Raw genomic sequence first — 20,584 nt, 5'->3', positions numbered from 1 at the left:
CTGCTTGTTAAGAGCTTGGAGACTACTGATAAGGACATGGCTCATTTTAAAGGAGAACAAGATTTTTTTGATTATGATATCAATCTTTTTGATGCCTAGAAATTTGATCTTTGCTGCTTATTCCCATGGACACAATTTATTTTGTTGCTTTTGGACTTAGTTTCATTTGAACTGTTTCATTTTGGGATGACTGTACTTAATCACTTTGATACTTTGTGTATATTTTAATATTTATGAATTGCATTGCTGTTTCATCTATTTTGCAAGTTTTCTCCTTGATGACAAAAGAGGGAGAAAAGGGCTGGATGAATTAAAATTAAGATTAGGGCTGCTGGCTGATTGCTTTAATTTTAATTATTTGTGCTAGCTAATTGCTCTAATTTTAATTATTTGTGCTCTGTTTTGTTGGCTTTGCTTTGAACCATTCTTTTTGCTCTAATTTATTATTGATCTGTTTTAAAGGCTGGCTAGTTGCTTTGTTTGCTATGTACTCTGAATGTACTATGTCCTACTCTGTTTCACAATTTGCAAGTACATTTTTTTCTGTAAGCAGCATGGTATTAGAAGTATAACGACTTGAGCCTTGATTATTTTTTTGAAAAATATATTTGCTCAAAATCAAGCTCTTACTTGATAAAGATGGCTTTGCTCTAAAAGTTTCCATGTTTTGAAAATATAAATTTTTTTTGGAACTGTTTGAGCATGCTTACAGGTACTGCTTCCATTGGATATATGCACACATTAAGGGGGAGCAGTTTGATCAATTGAAAGGGGGAGGATTCGGTCAAATCATCAAAGGGAGTTTTCTAATCCTAACTCTTTCAATTCATTCTTAATAATGTTTGTCATTAAGGGAGAGATTGTTGAGTTTGAAAAACTTGAATTATTATGATGATCAAACATTATTAATTTATTAATTAGAAAATTATAAAATTATTATTTGTTTCAAATTGTTTGTATGATAAGTGTGTTAGTGTGTAGGAAATTAAAATAAATTTTCTATTTGGGCTAGAAGGCAATATAAGCCCAATATGATAAAAGTGTGATAAGCCTTTGTGCAAATTATTCCATACTATGTGGCTGAATTATTTAAATGGATAGCAAAGTTAATTGGGCCAAGAAATATGTGTACAGCCCAAAACAATTTTCTTCTTAGACCAACAAAGCCTTGGTCTAAATTGAAGGAAGAGAGAAAGACTCCAAAAAAGCCACGGTTATCTACTACATTGTGGAATGGAATTCAAAATTCAAATGAATTAATTGCTTGCATAGGTAATCGAAATATAAAATTAAATTGAGTTAATTTTACATTGAATGCTTTGTCTCTTCTCCCTCCTCTCTCTCTTATTTTCGGTTGTCAATCAATTAGAAGAAGAAAAAAGAAAACAAGCTATCAAAGAAAAAGTTAACAGTGGCCTATAGAAGAAGAAAAGACTAGGATGAAGAAAGCCAGTGAAGAAGGAAGATCCGAAGCAGAGCATGGCTAGATTTTTGCCATTGAAGGCAAGAGTTGAATAAAAGCTTCAAGATTTTATTTGCCAAGAATAGGAATGATCTTCCTCGGTTCATGAAGCAAATCTATCTTAAAGGCACAACAAAGATTCATTTCTATTTTTGTGAAGAAGATAGCCTCTGAGTCTCAGGTAGGGAAGAAGCAAAAATGGAAAGCTTGAAGCCAGCCTGGGTCAGACGCTCATCAATGTTCAGAATCAATTCTTGGGGCCAAAGTCAAGATCAATGGCCAAGATTGAAGAAAATGGATGAAAAAAGTTGGGAGAGGTACATGCATGTAGTTTCAGGTTTTCCCCTCTCTTCCCTTTGTTCAAACCATGATTTAGCCTATGTTGGAGAAGAAGTTTCTTGGTTGAACCGGTTTCAACCTTGGAAGGTTCCCTTTCTATAATAAGGGTGAACGGCCAAGGATTGAGACAAGGAGAGAAAGTGTAAAGCACAGAATTCTCATAGCTACCCAAGCTTCCTGAGTTCTTCTCCTTCAAAGATGTTCATTTTGTTTTCTTTTTCTTAGTGTTGTCTGTCTAGTCTCATGGTAAAAGGCAAACATGGTGAGGTTTGTAAGAAAAAGCCTGTGAGAGAAAAAAGGCAGTGATCAATACTAGAGAAAAAGCATAGATGTCTCAGAATTTTTTTGTACATCTGTATGTTGTGTTTCATGATCCTGTGTGGATTCTCTTGCAAGTTGGGTTAGCACTTCGCAGTTGAAAGCTTGGTAGGTATCCAAGACAAGTTCAAATTTGGGGATAGAATCTAGATTTATCCCAGATAGGATTGGGTAGATCCTAGGAAAGAATTGGTGTATGTAATTTGATGATTATGGTGAAATTTCGTCACTGTTGTGATGGAGACTGGATGTAGGCTGCATTGCACATAGCAGCTGAACCAGGATACTTTTGGGTGTGATTCTCACTTTCTCTTCTACTCCTATTCTGATTCTGTTGTATTGGAGACAAAAATGAAAAATATCTCCTAACCCGTTACGAGACAAAAAGAAAATGTCTCTTGACTGGTTATGAGATAAAAGCAGAAATATCTCCTGAAGTTTCTTTGAAAAAGCAAAAATTAATATTTAACAAAAAGGGACTAAGATTCAACTCCCATTTCTCTTAGCCACTGATTACCATCAGACTTCAATGGAGCGGCGACGATGACCTTCATGTGTAACGGCGGTGGTGGCGCTGAGCTACTCACGGACGAAAGACCATTGTTGATGTCGATAGAAGCTCGCCGACAGAAGACCAGTGTTGATGCCTTGGGACAAGGACAAGGATGAAAGTCGGCGACGACTTGGGACAGAGACGCCGCCCAAAACGCGCGTGGATGCGCTGGCCAAGACGACGCCTGGAATTGGGTGGAACGACGGACTCCTCGACGCGGCGGTAGTGACGTTGAACGGAACAGAGCTCGTGAGTGGTAGCTATGACAGTGGAGGCCTCGACACTGGTGCCGTTCCACGTCGTCAGTGGCTTCATCGGCGGATGACGGCGGTGCAGCAAGATCAGCGAGTGTGGGAGAAACAAGTAGGATTCTACGGTGATTTTTTGAAATTTCCTGAAAGTGAACTGGAAAGATTAGGTTAGGGTAATTCGAGTGTGTGTTGGGTTTTTTTTTTTAATTGAACTTTTTTGTTATAGAACCCATTTAAGTTAGCTAGTAGTTAACAGATATTAAATTGGTTACTTAGTAATATTCTTTAATATTTTACTTACTGTATGTATTGTGTGGTTGATCTGAATTAATATAGCATGCCTCAAATTTGGTTAGTTTGATGACACTTAATATTAAAGAATATTTATTCTTACATATAGGTTTTAACCGCAATGGTTAATTGAAAAATACTTGTTGAGTTTTTTTTTTCTAAATAAAAAAAATCATTATTTATTATTTTAAATATGGATACAGAAATCTATTATTTTTTATTTTTTATTTTTGTTTTTTTATACCGTAAAAATATAATTAAATGCACAAAATGATATATTTCTGTATTTATGTTTAAATTGATAAATAATAAATTTTTTTATGAGGAATGCTAGGGGACCAGTAATTTTGGTGTTTTGTAACCATTAATTGGCCATTAATAGTGTTTTTAATGGTGTAAGATTATATCTAATGGTGAAAAATCACTCACTTTTATTTTGATGGTTAAGTGCTGGCCAAAAAACACAAAAAATTGCTGGTCCCTAGACTTTTCCTTTTTTTATTTAAATAAAAAAAAGCCGATAAACTTTAGCTAATCAGTATTTATGATGGATAATCATGTCCGTCCAAAAAAATTTGGAAAAAGATTTATTTAGTTTCTTCTGGCAATTTCATTGGAAATTTTGTCGATAATTTTGACTAATTTCCGTCTCTAAAGTCCGTCGATAACAATCTATATTTTCAAGTAGTGAAGGTATAAAAAAAATACATCGCATTTTTGTTCTTTGGTAAACCGATGAACATGTCACAAGTATGCTTGCATGAATATAAGAAATCAGTGCATGTCATCAAGCATGGGACTATGGGAGCTTTAGTTCTGTTTTTTCTAGTAGGATTATTATTCTTAATAAAAAGCATGTCATAAGTACGTTTTTCGAAATTTTATTTAAGGACTTACTAGCAAATAAATTACTCCATCTAGAAAATAAGATTAAAATTCCCAACAACTTAAATAAACTAATAAATTAATCACTAGACTAAATTCAAGTCGGTTGAAAAAGATGTTTTTTATTAAAAATAATATTTCTTCTTTTCTTTTTTTTATTTTTCATGATTAAGAATACTCTTAGTTTATATACTTTTAGGTTGGGTAATAAAAAAGGCTTTCTATGAATTATGGCTCTTCATGTTAGGGTAGTTTAGTATTCCACTTTAATTAGTCTTTTAGATGGAGTAATAGTGATACGAAATTTATAGGACAAACTGAGAATTGTCATATGCCATTTGGTTCAATTATAAGAGCAACAACTAAGAGAATAAAATAATATTTTGTAAATGTGGCTAAATTATTTGTTCAAAAGATGCATCAAGAATTGGGCAAGACAATGGTTAACAATTATGAAAAGTCAAACGTCTTAATATTTACAAGTTGTATTGAAAATTCTCGTTAGTTAAGTTGAATCAAATAGACATCACTTTCTTAGTATTTTTTTTTTTATATTAAAAAGGGACTAAAGTTTAGAGAAGAGAAAACTAATTACAAATAAGGTAGGTAAGGTAACCCCTCTATCATCCTCCAAAAGGATAGTAACTAATTCTGAAGAGGGATTATCCCAAAACAAAAATTCCTCTTCTAATTGTATGCTCATTCTTGCTAGGCAATCAGCACTCCTATTACCTTCTCTATATGTATGTACAAAAAGAACTCTCTAGTTTCTTCTTTTCATCTCAGAAATTTTTCTTACTAGAGAGTTGGAATGTTTCTCATGATATTTATCTCCATTTATCAGGTTAATCACAACACTATAGTCACTCTCAAGAATCACTTGCTTTAGTCCCAACTCCCAAGCTAGGTTCAGGCCTTGGACGATCCTCATAGTTCTGCTTTAAAAACGGTGCCGCACCCAATATTGTGAGTGAACCCAGCCACCCACTTCTTCTCATCATTCCAAATGAGACTGCCACATCCCGCTCTGTCGTTGTGTCCTTGACGAGTCCCATCGATGTTAATTTTTGCCTAGTCCAACGGAGGTGGTTCCTACCGTATAAGCTCCTCTTTCTACTTATTCAACTCCCCTTGATGATCTCTGTATGTGGTTTGTTTGGTCTTCTGTAGTTATCGTCATGAATTTTCCTATTTCTTCAGTACCATAATCGCCAACAAGTAGTGATGAATATGTCTTTCCATTCCATTCCTTGGACTTGCCCGAATTGGTTTATTAAGTTTTTCTCCACCCATTCCCTCCAATTAAGTGCAAAAAATCTAAGGATTTCACTAGTTTTAAGAAGGTTCACCCAAATTGTAGAGACTTTTGGGCAATTCCTTAGGACATGTATCAGCTCTTCCTGAGTTCCTTGAGAATGGTTGCAATCTCCATTTCTTCCAAAAATTCTCGCTCTCCTCTGGTTTGTTTGTGTCTTCCCATGCATTGTAATCCAGAGAAAGGTTTTTGCCCTCTGGGGACCCTTCCAATCCCACAAATGTATCCACAGGTTCCTGTTTGGCTTAGTCTATTGTTCAGTGCTTTATATGTTGATGCAACTGAAAAATCACCACGACAGTGTGTTTCCAACTTTGTCTATCATCTTCTCCATCCTGAGAATGAGGTAGCATAGTTGTGATTTTCTTAACTGTGCTCTTCAGAAGATTTCTTCTGAGTTTTTCAGTGTCCCATCCACTTTTATTATCTGTCCACTCCCAAACAAGGCCATTAATATCTATATCTGGTTCTAGAGCTAATTGGCGCATCACTCCTTCTCCTTCCACCCAATTATCACTTCAAAATTTTGTTGTCAACCCATTACCAATTTTCTGTATTGTGTTCGCTTGAAGGGTCAGCCACAATTTTAAGAGTTTTTTCGACTAATCAAAATTCCCCTTTCTAGCTTGGATACTGTTATCTATATGTCTCCCTTCGTAATATTTGTACAGTAGTACTTTAACCCATAATAGGTATGTTCTCTCCTTAATGTTCCAGATAATTTTGAGAAGAAAAGAGTCGTTCATAACTGACAACTTTCTGAATTCCAGTCCACCCTCATGCTTAGGAAGGTAGAGAATTTTTCAGTTAATGAGATGCATTCTTCTATGCTCCGAATCATCACCCCAAATAAAACTACATTGCATTTTTTCAATATTGTTGCAAATGCCATTCGGAACTCTCTTGTGTTGAATTTGGTAGTATAGCGTTGGATTAAGCACAGACTGTGCTAGAGTTATTCTTCTCGCTAAAGAGAGGCACTTACTCTTTCACCCCTTGAGTTTGCTACTGACTCTTTCCATGACATCCTTAAACTTCTCCTTTTGCCCTTGCTGCTTTTAACAATAGCTCCTAGATATTTGCCAAGCACTCTTTCTTCTCTAAAGCCAGCAATGCCTCTAATTTCCCTTCCAATAGTAGTTGTTGTTCCCTTGGAAAAGACTATAGAAGTTTTGTTACTATTAATCTTCAAGCCTGATACTTTGCAAAAAATATCCATGATATAGTTGATCTTGTGCATTTGTTCTTGGGTAGCTTTTGCAAATAAAAGTAAGTTGTCCGCGAATATTAGATGAGAGATCTTAGGCCCTTGTCTTCCCACCCTTATCGGATTCCATTTCTCTATTCTGCTTCTATTCCAAATGACATTGTAGGTAACAGTGGTAACACATTGCATGATAATGTCAGTAATCTTTTTTGGCATTTTAAATTCGTTGAGTCTTTGCTTGATAAAATTTCAATTGAGCCTGTCATATGCCTTCTCAAAGTCAACTTTGATGGCCATAAATTGCTTTTTTTTCTTTCATCCTTTTCATAGAATGCAAAATTTCCTTAGCTATAAGGATGTTGTCTTGTATTTTCCTTCCTGGGACGAAGCTTGACTGATGAACTGCAATCCGGTCATTTAAGAGGGACTTGATTCTATTCGTTATGATCTTGGTCATAATCTTGTAGTTCACATTATATAGGGCAATATATCTGAATTGGTTAATAGTATCAGGGTTGTTCAGCTTCGGAATAAGTGCAATCAGGGTTATGTTAGCATGTTTGATGATATCCGACTCCTTCAAACACATAGTGATAAAGTTGCACACCTTTTCCTTCATTAAGTCCCAATTGTTCTTGTATAAAAGCGCTGGAAAATCATCACTTCCTAGAGATTTTAGCGATCCTATGCTAAAAAGTGCTTTCCTAATCTCAGCCTCATCTGGGATTTTGCTAAGATTCCTGCATTCAAAGAGCCTAAAATTAGGCAGAAAAAACTGTAATAGATTAAAGAGAACAATCATTACCTCATCTTGGTAAAGATCTTTGAAATGATTAATGACATGATTTCTTAGTTCTTCCTCTTCTTCAATCCATCTTCTATTATTGTCTTTAAGCTTTAGGATTCTGTATTTTTTTTTCTTCTGATAATGATTTTAGTATGATAGAACTTTGTATTCCTATCTCTTTCTACAATCCATTTCCTAGACTTTTGGAGCCAAAAGATTTTCTCTTTGTCTAGAATCTTGTTCAATTCCTTATTGAGATTCTGTTTCAGTTCATCAAGATAAGGATTCTTCCCATAATCCCTGCTTCTCTAAATGCCCGCAATTCGGTTTAAGATTCTTCTCTTTATCCTGAAAATATTTCCAAAACAGTTTTTGTTCCATTTAGTCATATCCTTTCTCAAATTATCAAGAGTGTTCAAGAGTGGATTATTATTCACCCAGCTGCCTTCCAAGCATGGCCTGAATTCTAGGTGAAATGCCTACATAACCTCAAATATGAATGGCCTATATCTCCTACTATTAGGGTCATTGGCCATCTTAATAAGAAGGGAATGTGATCCGAATTAGTTCTAGGAAGTATCTCTACTTTGGCTTCGTTAAATCTAGTTCTCCAAGATGAGTTAGATAGAGCTCTATCGAGCCTCTTGAAAACTCTATCCAGCCCCTCCCACTTGGGTCCTCGCCAAGTGTATCTAGATCCCACGAAACCTAGATTAATAAGCCACAACTATTAATCCAATTAGCAAAAAAATTATAGGTTATCTTATCCGTTGCTGCCTCTCATTTCTTTTCAGTAGTGTCTTTTATTTTATTGAAGTCTCTTGCTATGAGCCAATCTCCCTCCTTTAAGTTTGCAATATTCCTGAGCTTCGTCCAAACATTCCTCCTAATTTGACTATGAGGGCTAGCATAAACAGCCGTAAAATACCACTCTCTAACATTGGGATCTTGAACTTTGACATGTATATATTGGTCATGGTTCTCTATGGAATTGATATAAAGGTCATCCCTATTCCAGCAGACCCATATGCCACCCACAAATTCTTGTGCCTCCTCTACGATGTGATACTTGAAGCCGAGTTATTGTATAATTGTAGTAGCAGTACTTCCACTGCATTTAGTCTCATGTAAAATAACTAAATTTGGCCTATAATGCCTATACACGTCTTTGAAAGTTCTCCTAAAAGCATTGCTTGCAGCTTTCGTAACATTCCAAATAAAGCAATTCATTAAACAAAAAAGGAAAATGAAAGAAACCAACAACCAAAATAAAACCATCAGAGAATAAAACTTAGCCAAGAGGAAATAGAAAAAAAAAACTTAGTCCATATTCATATTAGTGTCATTTATGACACTGATTTGTGGCGTCGTGAAGCCTATTCTTTCTATAAGCTTCTAAATAGGGTCCATGCCTCCCCCCCCCTTCTGTCTCCATTTCACTTGGCATCAAATCAGGTGGTTTGTCCTTGTTGTGTGGGTCTTCAATGCATTCCTCTATGATAGTAGGAGCTGTATTTTCTTCTACCATCCAATTTTCCTCAAAGTGACATTCTCCTTTCCTATGATCTATTGAGGTTCTTTTGTGGCTGTTGTATCTTTGGTGCTTCTTGTTTGGATCCTTGCTCTTGGTTTTATTGGCGCTGGTATGTTATCATTTTTGTTCGTTTTTGTGTTGTCTATCACCACCTCTTTTCCTTTCCTATTTGCTGTCGTGGTTCTTGCTCCTTTAAATGAATCATTTTGTGCTCTTTCTTTGCCTCTACTTTGACCAATGGTCTCCTTTCCTTTGTTATTGTTGCTATCTTTTTCCTTTTGTTGCTCTAGTTCTTCATGTGATGTTTTCTCTATTTGTAGAACAGTGAACTTTGATCTATTATCTGATCCTGTTTTCTTTCCCATTGCTTTACTCATTGCTGCTTCATTTTGATTATCACCATCCTTTGGGATCTTCCTTTTTTTTTGGGCTTTTGGACGACTATCCATTCTCCAAACTTATCATGTGTAGCTGTTGCAATCTGCTTCCTTTTTCCAGTATCCTCCTTTTTTTTATTCCTTCTCCCTGGCGATTTTCTTGATTCATTTCTCCAGACATTTCATTTATTGCTCCTTTGTTAGTATTGCTTTGAGCACCATTTTCATTGACCGATTCCTTTTTATTTGGGTAAATTTTTTATCATGGTCCACCTTCCCACAGCTAAAGCATATTTGATAAGTGCCCTCGTATTTCACTATATATTCCCTCCCATTAATGAGATATCTTTCTAGGAGAGGCTTTTTCAAATCTACTTCTACACAGAGTTTAAAAAATTTTTCCCTGCACAATTTAGCCGTGTTGTTATCTACCCTTACCGTCCTTTCAACAAGGTTTCCAACTTGTCTTAGAATGCTTCTATCATATAGTTCAATCGGACGCCCAGCTAGTCTTATCCATGCCGTCACTTTGTCAATTGTTGCTAGTTGGGGGTTAAAGTTAGGCTCCCATAATCTCACAGTGAGATAATGGTCATAGACCTTCCAGGGCCCCTCTAGTAGTGCATGGTCGAAGTCCTCACTTGCATACAACTTAACAAGATAGTACTCTTCTCCCAAGTCAACACTTCAAATACCCCCTTTTTACTCCACATAGCTTCTAATCTTTGTTTCATTGCAACATACCCCATTCTTCTTCTTAGCAATTTTACTATCAAAGTATTCCATCAAGGCTTCCATAATCTTCTTTTAGTGGCTTCATCAATGACAATATTGAAAATCCCATTTTCAACTTTTTCTACTCTGATCTCTGTGTTCTACTTGTATGCATTTTTATTAGTTTCTTTGACTATTTCTTCATCTTTTGCATCTTTCTCTACTAGGTCTTCCTCCAGAAGTTCCTCTCTTGGGCCCTCTCTCATTGATTGAGCAAAAGGTCTCCCTTTCCATTGTGTTCCTTTTTGTGCATACTATTCATGCATCCACTCCTCATCTCTTGGCACAAGGGTTTGGTCTCCCGTAAATCCTTCTCCTTCTGTTATGACTTTTTTAACATTCCTCTGTAATAGGTCTTGCTTCTCTAGGACTGGGTGACCCCTTTGGCCTGTTCTGCCAAGATCGTCGGCGGTGTTCATGATCACTGGTTGAAGTTAGAAGCTCACTTGTACGGAGAGAGTAGGCAACAACTAGTTTATTTTATTTATATAGATAATAGACACATTTTACATGCAATGATGCAACTTTCTTAGTATTTATTTTAAGACTTATTTTATGTTTAGTTTATTTTATTTTGTTTTGTTTGTTTTATACCCAATTATGATTTGACTCATTTTTATTTTAGTAAATTCATGAGTTAGGGTTTTAAACTTAAAAGATATAAAAACTTCTACAACATTGTAGCCACTTTTTTTTCTTAATTTTGATGAATGAAAATTTCTGAGTTTCTTTGAGAAACATGGGTGTGAACAAGAGAGGTAGAGTGATTCCCTTAACTGTTGCATCAGGAAATCAAATTGAGGTAGATAAGTCCCTTTCTTTGATTTTCCATCTTATCTTGGGTTCCGTTCCGTATCACTTGGTATCAGATTAATCGTTATTAATCTATATTTGTTCTTCTTTATCCTAATTAGAAAAACTCTTATTTGTTAAGTTTGTGTCGTTGTTATTTGCGTCTTTGTGTTCTTAAATATTAAAAAAAAATCCACCCCACGTCATTCCATGTGTCGTCCATGGTCATCTTCGTGTCTTCCTTTGTCTCTCTTTTTTTCCTTCTTGTTATTGTCTTTTTGTCATTGTCTATTGCCTCCTTACCATTTTGGGGTTTCTTTATTGTTCCCCAGAGCATTAGGTTTCTTTAAAGAAAAAGGATAAAAAAAACTTAACAAAAAAAATGACAAAATAAAAAAAAACGCAAAAAAACAAACAACAAGAGAGTTGTGTTATCGTAAAAAAGAAATCTAAAAAAAAGTCTTTAGAAAATTTATTATTATTATCATCTCTTTGTATTATGTGTCTTTTGTCTTTTTTCAGCCTTTTTCTTCTTATCGTTGTGTCAGATTTTTTTTATTTTTTTATTTTTATTTGATTTCTAAAGTGTAATAGCTAAAGAGATTCAAGAGTAGTAAAAGGCAAGAGTGGTGAGTTCAATAGAGGGTAAAAGCCAACTTTGAGAGTAAACACGAATGTCCATCCTTGAGTGAAACATGTGAGAGAGTGATTGCGATGTTTTTTCTATAATAGTTTGCAGGTTTATTGCTATGGCAAACTCAGAAGATGCTTTAATTGATCTGGGGATGATGCAAAGGGCCATTCAACACTTAACTAATCGCTTGAATGAATTAGAGGAATGGAGGCAGGAGGTGACACAAACATTGTCCAAGAATACAAAACAAGAAACTTTTCATAATCGACATCAGAATCATATACCTTCTTTTGATGACTCCGATGGGGCTACAACACCTCGACACGGAAGTCAAGATAGCAATATCAATTCCATCAAGATTCAAATACCACCATTCAAAGGGAGAAACGATCTTGAAATTTATTTGGAGAGAATGTAAGGTGGAAAGAATTTTTGCTTGTCAAAATTACTCTGAGGCAAAGAAGGTTTGTTTGGCAAGAGTTGCATTATCTAACTATGCCTTACTTTGGTGAGATGAACTAGTGAAAACAAGACGGCGGAATGACGATCACTCTATAGGGACTTGGGATCTTATGAAGTGCCTCATGAAAAAGAGATTTGTGCCTTCGTACTATTACAGAAAAGTGCATCATAAGTTAGATCGGTTGACTTAAGGCTCCAAATTCGTTGAAGACTACCATAAGAAAATGGAGGTGCTCATGATCACTGCCAACATAGAAGAGGATATTGAGGTTACTATGGCACAATTTATAGGTGGTTTGAATAGAGTGATTGCTGATGTGGTGGAGTTACATTATTATGTGAAGATGGAGGATTTAGTCAGTATGACAATGAAAGTAGAAAGACAACAACAAAAAAGAGTACCAAGGAGATTGTCTCATGCTAATTCAAAGTGAGAGTCTCGTAGTGCTGACACAACAAAGATTAAAGGTGCTGAATCCAAGGAGTTGTGTCATACTTCAAGTGTCATGGTATAGATCATTATGCTAGTGATTGCCCAAACACGAGGATGATGATTATTACAGAGGATGATATTGTGTCTGATTCTGATCACGGTGATGATTCTGATCATAATAGTATGCCACTTTTGGGAGATTATTCTGATAGTGATGTTGAGTATATAGTCCATAATGAATCTCTTGTTGTTAGACGTGCTTTGAATTTGCAGGTGAAAGAAGATAGTCCGGAGCAACGCCACAGTCTTTTTCACACTAGATGCTTGGTGGGTGAAAAGGGGTGTAGTTTGAGTATTGATGGCGGGAGTTGGACTGTGATGAGCGGATAATTTATACGCTTTTTGGCATTGTTTTTAGTATGTTTTTAGTATATTGAATTAGTTTTTATTATATTTTTATTAGTTTTTAAATAAAAATCACTCTTCTGGACTTTACTATGAGTTTGTGTATTTTTCTGTGATTTCAAGTATTTTCTGGCTGAAATTGAGGGACCTGAGCAAAAATCTGATTCAGAGGCTGAAAAAGGACTGCAGATGCTGTTGGATTCTGACCTTCCTGCACTCAAAGTGGATTTTCTGGAGCTACAAAAACTCAATTAACGCGCTCTTAATTGCGTTGGAAAGTAGACATCCTGGGCTTTTCAGCAATATATAATAGTCCATAATTTGCCCGAGATTTGATGGCCCAAACAGGCGTTCCAAGTCAGCTCAAGAATTCTGGTGTTTAACTCCAAAACTGGCACAAAAGCTGGAGTTAAACGCCCAAACTGGCACAAAAGCTGGCGTTTAACTCCAAGAAAAGTCTCTACACGAAAATGCTTCAATGCTCAGCCCAAGCACACACCAAGTGGGCCCGGAAGAAGATTTCTGCATTAATTACTGATTTCTGTAAACCCTAGGCTACTAGTTCTCTATAAATAGGACCTTTTACTATTGTATTTTCATCTTGGTTCTTCGGGTTCCCTCTCTGGGGCCGAAGCCAATGACCACCATTATCACTTTTGTATTTTCAACGGTGGAGTTTCTACACACCATAGATTAAGGTGTGGAGCTCTGTTGTTCTTCATGAATTAATACAAAGTACTATTGTTTTTCTATTCAACTCAAGTCTATTTCTTCTCCAAGATATTCATTCGTTCTTCAACTTGATGAATGTGATGATCCGTGACACTCATCATCATTCTCACCTATGAACATGTGCCTGACAACCACATCTGTTCTACTAGCAATGGCTTGAATGCGTATCTCTTGGGTTTCTAATCTAAGATTGGAACCTTCGTGGTATAGGCTAGAATTTTTGGCGGCCATTCCTGAGATCCGGAAAGTCTAAACCTTGTCTGTGGTATTCCGAGTAGGATCTGGGAAGGGATGACTGTGACGAGCTTCAAACTCGCGATTATGGGGCGTGTGACAGACGCAAAAGGATCAATGGATCCTATTCCGACATGATCGAGAACCGACAGCTGATTAGCCGATGTTGTGACAGAGCATCAGGACCATTTTCACTGAGAGGACAGGATGTAGCCATTGACAACGGTGATGCCCAACATAAAGCTTGCCATGGAAAGGAGTATGAATGATTGGAAGAAGGCAATAGGAAAGCAGAGGTTCAAGGGGAACAAAGCATCTTCATACGCTTATCTGAAATCCACCAATGAATTACATAAGTATCTCTATCTTTACTTTATTTTATGTTTATTTTCATCACCTTAAACTCCATAACCATTTGAATCCGCTTGACTGAGATTTACAAAATGACCATAGCTTGCTTCAAGCCAACAATCTCCGTGGGATCGACCCTTACTCACGTAAGGTTTATTACTTGGACGACCCAGTGCACTTGCTGGTTAGTTGTGCGCTATTGTGACAAAGTGTGATTCACGTTTGAGATCTCCAAGTCTTTGGCGCCATTGTTGATGATCACAATTTTGCATACCAAGTTTTTGGCGCCGTTGCTGGAGATTGTTCGAGTTTGGACAACTGACGGTTCATCTTGTTGCTTAGATTAGGTACTTTTCAGAATTTTTAAGAATGAATTCTAGAGTTTCAAGGTGATGTTCCCACCATCACAAAATCTGATTGATTCTCATCAATTTAGCTATTGAATTTAATGTCCTGCTGAAGCTTGGCCAAACATGTCTAATCTTTTTAGACTGAAGCTTTAGATTAACATTGCATGATTCCTGAAATTCTTATTAAAAGTTTTGATTATCTTTATTTTCTTTTCTATATAAATTTTCGAAAAAAAAAATACAAAATTTTTTTTAAAATCATAAAACCAAAAATATTTTATGTTTCTTGTTTGAGTCTGTTGTCTAATTTTAAGTTTGGTGTCAATTGCATGTTTTTATTTTTGCATTTTTCGAATACATGCATTATGTTCTTCATTAATTTTCAAGTTGTTCTTGATGATTTCATTGCTTTGATCTTCAAATTCTCTTGTTTTGTATGTTTTGTTGTTTCTCATATGCATTCTCAAGTTGTTAGTGTCTCTTATATGAAAATATTTAAGTTTGGTGTCTTGCATGCATTGTTCATTTGATCTTAAGTTGCATTTTTTGTTATTTCTCATCATTAAAAATTCAAAAATATTTTCAAAATTGTGTCTTTTCAAGTCAATAATACAAAGAATTGAAGATTCAGAACATTCAGCAGAGGAATGAAACAGAAAAAGCTGGGCGTTCAAAACGCCCAGTGAAGAAGGAAAACTGGCGTTTAAACGCCAGGATGACACTAGAGGGAAGATTTTGTTTTTAATTCACATTTTTTTCAAGTTTTCAAAATTTTTCAAAATCAAATCTTTTTCAAATCATATCTTTTTAATCACATCTCTTTCAAAATCAATTTCTTTCCATTTTATATTTATTTTTACTATTTTCAAAAATCCTTGCTTCAATTCAAGATTTACTTCAAAAATTTTCAAGTTGTTACTTGCCTATTAAGAAAGGATCAAATTTTAAATTTTAGAATCATATCTTCTAATTTCTTGTTAGTCAAGTAATCAACTTTAGTTTCAAAACTTTCTCTTTTTAATTTGATTTTCAATCATATCTTCTCAATCATATGTTTTCAATCACACCCTTTTTCAAAATTAATTTTCAATCATATCTTTTTAATTTCTGATTTCAAAATATTTTTCAAAAATCACTTGATTTCTTTCTCAATCTTAGTTTTCGAAAACCAATTACCAAATTTTCAAAATCTCTTACTTTGATTTCGAAAATTTCTTCCCCTCTTCTCACATCCTTCTATTTAAGGGACTAAGACTCCTCCTCAAGGTACAATTCGAACTCCCTCCTTCTTTATAAGTTTGAATTATCCTCTCTCTACCATCTCCTTCTATTCTTCTTTTCCTCTGACACCTCAAGGAATCTCTATACTGTGACATAGAGGATTCCCTACTTTCTTGTTCTCTTCTCTTTTATATGAGCAGGAACAAAGATAAAGGCATACTTGTTCAAGCTGATCCTGAACCTGAAAGGACCTTGAAGAGAAAGCTAAGAGAAACTAAAGAACAATTCTCTTTAGAGGGCCTAACAGAGCTCTTCAAGGAAGAAGAAACCATGGCAGCCGAAAACAATAATGCCAACAATGCAAGGAAGGTGATTGGTGACTTTACTGCACCTACTCCTGATTTCTATGGGAGAAGCATCTCAATCCCTGCCATTGGAGCAAACAACTTTGAGCTTAAGCCTCAATTAGTTTCTCTAATGCAACAGAATTGCAAGTTTTATGGACTTCCATTGGAAGATCCTCATCAGTTCTTAGCTGAGTTCTTGCAAATCTGTGACACTGTCAAGACCAATGGGATTGACCCTGGAGTCTACAAACTAATGCTCTTTCCTTTTGCTGTAAGAGACAGAGCTAGAACATGGTTGGATTCACAACCTAAGGAAAGCCTGAACTCTTGGGAAAAGCTAGTCAATGCCTTCTTGGCAAAGTTCTTTCCACCTCAAAAATTGAGTAAGCTTAGAGTGGAAGTCTAAACCTTTAGATAGAAGGATGGTGAGTCCCTCTATGAAGCTTGGGAGAGATACAAGCAATTGATCAGAAGGTGCCCTTCTGACATGCTTTCAGAATAGAGCATCATAGGAATCTTCTATGATGGTCTGTCTGAACTATCCAAGATGTCATTGGATAGCTCTGCTGGAGGATCTCTTCATCTGAAGAAGATGCCTACAGAAGCTCAGGAACTCATTGAAATGGTTGCAAATAACCAATTCATGTACACCTCTGAAAGGAATCCTGTGAATAATGGGTCAACTCAGAAGAAAGGAGTTCTTGAGATTGATACTCTGAATGCCATATTGGCTCAGAATAAAATATTAATCCAACAAGTTAATATGATTTCTCAGAGTCTGTCTGGAATGCAAGCTGCAACAGGCAGTACTAAGGAAGCTTCCTCTGAAGAAGAAGCTTATGATCCTGAAAACCCTGCAATGGAAGAGGTGAATTACATGGGAGAACCCTATGGAAACACCTATAATCCTTCATGGAGAAATCATTCAAATCTCTCATGGAAGGATCAACAGAGACCTCAACAAGGTTTCAACAACAACAATGGTGGAAGAAACAGGTTTAGCAATGGCACGCCTTTTCCATCATCTTCTCAGCAACAGACAGAGAATTCTAAGCAAAACCCCTCTGACTTAACAACCATTGTCTCTGATCTAATCAAAACCACTCAAAGTTTTATGATTGAAACAAGGTCCTCCATTAGAAATTTGGAGGCACAATTGGGTCAGCTGAGTAAGAAAATTACTGAACTCCCTCCTAGCACTCTCCTTAGCAATACAGAAGAGAATCCAAAAAGAGAGTGCAAGGCCATAACCACATCTCACATGGCCGAACTTGGAGAGGAGGAAGAGGCAGTGATTCCCACTGAGGAAGACCTCAATGGACGCCCACTGACCTCCATGGAGTTCCCTAAAGAGGAACCATGGGAATCTGAGGCTCACGCTGAGACCATAGAGATTCCATTAAATTTACTTTTACCATTCATGAGCTCTGATGAGTATTCTTCCTCTGAAGAGGATGAAGATGTCACTGAAGAGCAAGTTGCTAAGTACCTTGGAGCAATCATGAAGCTAAATGCCAGGTTATTTGGTAATGAGACTTGGGAGAATGAACCTCCATTACTCATCAAAGAACTGGATGACTTGACTAGGCAGAGATTACCTCAAAAGAGACAGGACCCTGGAAAGTTCTCAATCCCTTGTACCATAGGCATCATGACCTTTGAGAAGGCTCTGTGTGACCTAGGGTCAAGCATAAACCTTATGCCTCTCTCTGTAATGGAGAAGTTAGGGATCATTGAGGTACAAACTGCAAGAATCTCACTAGAGATGGCAGACAATTCAAAGAAACAGGCCTATGGACTTGTAGAGGATGTCTTGGTAAAAGTTGAAGGCCACTACATCCCTGCTGACTTCATAATCCTAGAGACTGGGAAGTGTATGGATGAATCCATCATCTTTGGCAGACCCTTCCTAGCCACAGCAAAAGCTATGATTGATGTTGACAGAGGAGAATTGATCATTCAAGTGAATGGAGACTCCCTTGTGTTTAAAGCTCAAGGATATCCCTCTGTCACCATGGAGAGGAAGCACGAAGAGCTTCTCTCAATACAGAGTCAAACAGAGCCCCCACAGTCAAACTCTAAGTTTGGTGTTGGAAGGCCACAACCAAACTTTAAGTTTGGTGTTGAACCCCCACGTTCAAACTCTAAGTTTGGTGTTGGAAGGTTCCAACATTGCTCTAAACATCTGTGAGACTCCATGAGAGCCACTATCAAGCTATTGACATTAAAGAAGCGCTTGTTGGGAGGCAACCCAATTTTTACTTATCTATGTTAAATTTCTATTTTCTATTGTTATTTTATGTTTTCTGTAGGTTGATGATCATGTGGAGTCACAAAAACAATTGAAAAAGCAAAAACAAAGTGAAAAATAGAATGAAAAACAGAACACCCTGGAGGAGACAGTTACTGGCGTTTAATGCCAGGAATGGGCAAGAAGCTGGCGTTAAACGCCAGAAATGGGTAGCAGCCTGGCGTTTAACGCTAGGATTGGCAGAAAGGGGCGTTTTGCACGCCACTTGGTGCAGGGATAAGATATCCTTGACACCTCAGGATCTGTGGACCCCACAGGATCCCCACCTACCCCACCACTCTCTTTCTTCTTCATCCATTTACCAATCATCTCAATACCTCTTCCCCAAAACTCCTCACCTATGAAATACCATCATTCCCTTCACCACTCACATCCATCCTTCATAAAACCCCACCTACCTCACCATTCAAATTCAAACCACTTTCCCTTCCAAACCCACCCATAATGGCCAAACCCAAAACCCCTCTCCATTCTTATATAAACCCATCTTCACTCCTTCATTTTCACACAACCTAAACACCACTTCTCCCCCTTGGCCGAAACACAAAGCCCACTCCATCTCCTCTATTTCTTCTTCTTCTACTCTCTTCTTTCTTCTTTTGCTCGAGGACGAGCAACCTTCTAAGTTTGGTGTGGTAAAAGCTAAAGCTTTTTGTTTTTCCATAACCATTTATGGCACCAAAGGCCGAGAAACCTCTAGAAAAAGGAAAGGGAAGGCAAAAGCTTCCACCTCCGAGTCATGAGAGATGGAGAGATTCCTCTCAAGGGTGCATCAAGACCACTTCTATGAAGTTGTGACCAAGAAGAAGGTGATCCCCGAGGTCCCTTTTAAGCTCAAAAAGGGCGAATATCCGGAGATTCGACATGAGATCCGAAGAAGAGGTTGGGAAGTTCTCACCAACCCACCATTCAACAAGTTGGAATCTTAATGGTTCAAGAGTTCTATGCCAATGCGTGGATCACCAAGAACCATGATCAAAGTGTGAACCCGGACCCTAAGAATTGGCTTACAATGGTCCGAGGAAAATACTTAGATTTTAGTTCAAAAAATGTAAGGTTGGCATTCAACTTGCCCATGATGCAAGGAGATGCACACCCATACACTAGAAGGGTCAACTTTGATCAAAGGTTGGACCAAGTCCTCATGGACATATGTGAAGAGGGCGCTCAATGGAAGAGAGATTCAAGAGGGAAGCTGGTTCAACTAAGAAGGCATGACCTCAAGCCCGTGGCTAGGGGATGGTTGGAGTTCATTCAACGGTCAATCATTCCCACTAGCAACGTCCGAAGCTACTATAGACCGGGCTATCATGATACATAGCATCATGATTGGAGAGGAAGTGGAAGTTCATGAGGTTATATCCTAAGAACTCTACAAGGTGGCGGACAAGTCCTCTCCTTTGGCAAGGTTAGCCTTCCCTCATCTCATTTGTCACCTTTGCAATTCGGTTGGAATTGACATAGAGGGAGACATTCTCATTGATGAGGACAAGCCCATCACTAAGAAAAGGATGGAGAAAACAAGAGAACCTCATCAAGAGCATGAGGAAACTCCTCATCATGAAATCCCTGAGATGCCTCAAGGGATGCATCTTCCTCCACAAAACTATTGGGAGCAAATCAACAACTCCCTAGGAGAATTAAGTTCCAACATGGGACAACTAAGGGTGGAGCACCAAGAGCATTCCATCCTCCTCCATGAAATTAGAGAAGATCAAAGAACCATGAGAGAGGAGCAACAAAGGCAAGGAAGAGACATTGAGGAGCTCAAGCACTCCATAAGATCTTCAAGAGGAAGAACAAGCTGCCATCACTAAGGAGGACCCGTTCTTTAACTTCCTTGTTCTTTATTTTCCTGTTTTTCGAAAATTATGCTTTAGGTTTATCTATGTTTGTGTCTTTATTACATGATCATTAGTGTCTTAGTGTCTATGCCTTAAAGCTATGAAAATGAATCCATCACCTTTCTTAAATGAAAAATGTTTTCAATTGAAAAAAAAAAAAAGAAGTGCATGAATTTCAAATTTTAAAACAGTTTAATTATTTTGATGTGGTGGCAATACTATTATTTTTTCTGAATGAATGATTGAACAGTGCATATTTTTTGAATTTGATTGTTTATGAATGTTAAAATTGTTGGCTCTTGAAAGAATGAAAGGAAAAAGAGAAATGTTATATGATGATCTGAAAAATCATAAAATTGATTCTTGAAGCAAGAA

General features: G+C 36.9%; 1 non-coding gene across 1 annotated transcript; it reads right to left on the bottom strand.

Annotated features, from left to right (window-relative positions):
- Positions 1 to 16,439: 16,439 nt before the first annotated feature.
- Positions 16,440 to 16,547, bottom strand: LOC112788558 (small nucleolar RNA R71). The gene has a single exon (XR_003195918.1). It is a non-coding gene; the product is annotated as a small nucleolar RNA R71 (small nucleolar RNA).
- Between the last annotated feature and the right edge of the window lie 4,037 nt (positions 16,548 to 20,584).

Source organism: Arachis hypogaea, chromosome 20, assembly GCF_003086295.3.
Source record: "Arachis hypogaea cultivar Tifrunner chromosome 20, arahy.Tifrunner.gnm2.J5K5, whole genome shotgun sequence".
In the NCBI taxonomy this organism is placed as follows: domain Eukaryota; kingdom Viridiplantae; phylum Streptophyta; class Magnoliopsida; order Fabales; family Fabaceae; genus Arachis; species Arachis hypogaea.
Note: the sequence above shows the minus strand (reverse complement) of the source record. Positions and strands in the feature narration are given on the sequence as shown.